This window comes from Gekko japonicus, unplaced genomic scaffold (genome assembly GCF_001447785.1).
Source record: "Gekko japonicus isolate JY-2015 unplaced genomic scaffold, Gekko_japonicus_V1.1 scaffold13550, whole genome shotgun sequence".
Lineage (NCBI taxonomy): Eukaryota > Metazoa > Chordata > Lepidosauria > Squamata > Gekkonidae > Gekko > Gekko japonicus.
The window spans coordinates 1-2900 of NW_015187515.1; the positions used below are offsets into that span (position 1 = coordinate 1).

The window sequence follows — 2900 nt, forward strand, 5'->3', positions numbered from 1 at the left end:
CAGGGATTCCCCTCAGTATGCAGACACCAACATTAGAGGGCAGCAAGAGCTACAAAATCATAGTTTGAGAACGGGCTTCTTAAGTCAACAATGAAAAGGAAGAGGGCAAAGACAAAGAGCAAAAGAGGTACAAAGGATTAAGCCATTTTAATCACAAAACAAACATTTTAATGAAGAAACAGAGTTGTACGCGGCCAGCCTTCATTTCCCGGCTGCCAGAGAAGAGACCTCAATGCTGTCAATACAGGGACAGGAGAGCTACAAGCCAGATTCCTCCACAGGGAGCCAAGGACTGTGTTGGAACGTTGGAACCGAGGAGAAGGAAAACAGATCCAGGAATTGGGAGCTTCAACTGACCAGACCTAGAGAGAGAGCAAAGATTAACACCTGTAGGAAACTGCTAGCCAAAGAGCCCACTGGAGACTCAAAACATTTGATTACTCAGCACTTGAGATACACTTCCAAGTCATTTGGCTGAACAAGTTGTCAAGAAAATAACTGCCTTGTTAGATTAGGCCATCTGGTGTGGCATTCCACTCCCAACAGCAGTTAGCTGTATGCCTCCAGAGGCGCATACAAAGAGCAAAATAGTCAGTATCTATTTCGCTTTCCCCCAGCAAATGATATTTCAGCAGTAGACTGCCTCTGGATGTGGAGGTCCATGTCCAAGGCCATCTACACTAGTGGCCATCGCAACATTGTAATTAGAGAATCGCTATGTAATCCTGTTTCCCCCCCCCTTTTGATTTCCTCAATTCCCACCCACCCCAGGTCATATAATGAGCTCATTCTCCCCCTCCCCAATATACTGAATCCTTGTCCAAAAGGGATCGCCAGCACTATATACACCGTGCATGGCACAGCATGGGTCCTTCCCAACCTGCAATACCAGGGGGGAAACTTACCAAGGTAGTCATCCATGAGCGATCCGATTGCAAACTGCAACAGAAAGCACAGTGGAAATCCGTTAACCTCTGACAAAACTCTATAGGAACCGAATGCCGTAGGAGCATGCCAACTCAAACCAGTGGTCTGTGTAGACCAATACAGGCTACCTGAAGTTCTTAGACAAGGGCCTTTGCCAGCCAGTTTTGCTACCTGTGATCCTTTTCTTTGGAAGTTCCAGGGATCAGACTTGCATTATAGCCCCACCCATCATGAGGGGGGGTCACAATCAGCCTTGTCTGGAGTACCAACCAAGTGCATGGGTGTAGAGTGACAAGGAGACTTTCTTCTGCATTACAGCACAAACACAAAATAACAAATGTTCTAAGACCGTATTTGACCTTCTCTCGTTTAAAATGTCAACAGGAGGCTCCTTTCATGTACTTTAAGCATAATGTAAAAAAGTAAATCTCAGCAATGGCCCGTGTGCGGAAGGCGCTGAAAATACTCCCCTGTACTCCCAAGCAACATCCCTTGTGGTTTCACATCAGTGGAATAGGCCTGACCAGCAGGTGGCCGCACACTGCACCATGGGACATGTAGTTCCTTAAGCAGAGATGCCCGTTGATTGTCACCAAGGAAAAGCTGGCTTTGAGGTTCGGGTCAGGATGTGGCAACAACTACAGTGACAGTAATAGAAATACACACTTTTTTTTGGTTTCCAGTAGGATTTGAGAAGAGATTGGATTTATGCCCCACCCTTCACTACTCAAAGGAGTCTCCGAGCGGCTTACAATCTCCTTTCCCTTCCCCTCCCCACAACAGACACCCTGTGAGCTCTTTTGAGAACTGCTCATGAAAGAACAGCCCTATATGAACAGGGACCAGCCTACTTACGGGACCGCCTTTCCCCACACGTTCCCCCCAAGAGCACTACGGTCGGGGAATCAAAATCTACTGGACGTTCCAGGCCCCCGGTCCATCAAACTTGTCATGACCAGGAATAGGGCATTTTCGGTGGCGGCTGCTGAGTGGGGCTGATTATGCTCCCAGGAAACCCCCTCCCCCATGGTAGCACATACATGGTGGGGCTGGCTGTGAACGGTGGTGTGCACTGTAAGCCAGGCAGTGTCAGGGCATGACCGCGCACTCTCGATGCTCCACTTAGGCACCAATGGGAAGCGCAGAGAGGCAAGAGAGCAGCTCACATCACTTGTGACAGGTTCCACCCCCCCAGGGTTATCACCTACACTGCCCTCTGCTGGCAAGTGGTCATGCCTGCACACAGAAGTCAGCTGGATGCACCAGGGGAGGTGAGCAAGGAGCCACCTCCGCCCCGCCCCTTCCCTCCCACACAGACTCACAATATTGTTCTTGTCCACTCGGGTTCCAACAATCTTCAGCCTAATCGCATCCTCTTCCTGGATGACAATGTCCTGGTGGGGTTGAAGGACACAGCAATGCTCAAGAGTGGGCTATTTGTCAAAATATTTCTGTTCAGCACATGGTAAGCTGCCTAATGCTGAATCAGAACATCAGTCCATCGAGGTCAGTACTGTCTACTCAAGACTGGTAGCAGCTCTCCAGGGTCTCAGGCAGAGGTCTTTCACAGCGCCCATTAACCTGGTCCTTTTAAACTGGGGGTGGCAGGGACCTTCTGCGTGCAAAACAGATGCTCTTCTAACTGAGCCACAGCTCTCCCCCACAGACTTTCAGTACAGAATAAAAGGCAGCTTCTAACAATACAAAATCCACCCTTTACAATGGAAAATTTGATGCAGAATAAAAATCACAAAAACAGCTGAATTGCCAGGAAGCACGAGCACACAGAACTGCCTGATCCTGCCCTGCCCTGGATAGGCCAAGCAAGCCTGATCTCATCAGATCTCAGAAGCTAAGCAGGGGCCGGTCCTCCTGGCTAGTACTTGGATGGGAGACCTCCAAGGAACACCAGGGTCGTGACGCAATGGCAGGCCCCCTCTAAAGGACCCTTGCCTTCAAGCCCCACTAGGGGT

At 49.5% G+C, this 2900-nt stretch overlaps 1 long non-coding RNA gene across 1 annotated transcript; it reads right to left on the reverse strand.

The window, feature by feature from the left end:
* Positions 1 to 120: 120 nt before the first annotated feature.
* Positions 121 to 2326, reverse strand: LOC107124969. The gene is made up of 3 exons (XR_001483002.1): positions 2250 to 2326; positions 906 to 939; positions 121 to 362 (listed from the first exon to the last, which is right to left on the reverse strand). It is a non-coding gene; the product is annotated as an uncharacterized LOC107124969 (long non-coding RNA).
* Positions 2327 to 2900: the final 574 nt, after the last annotated feature.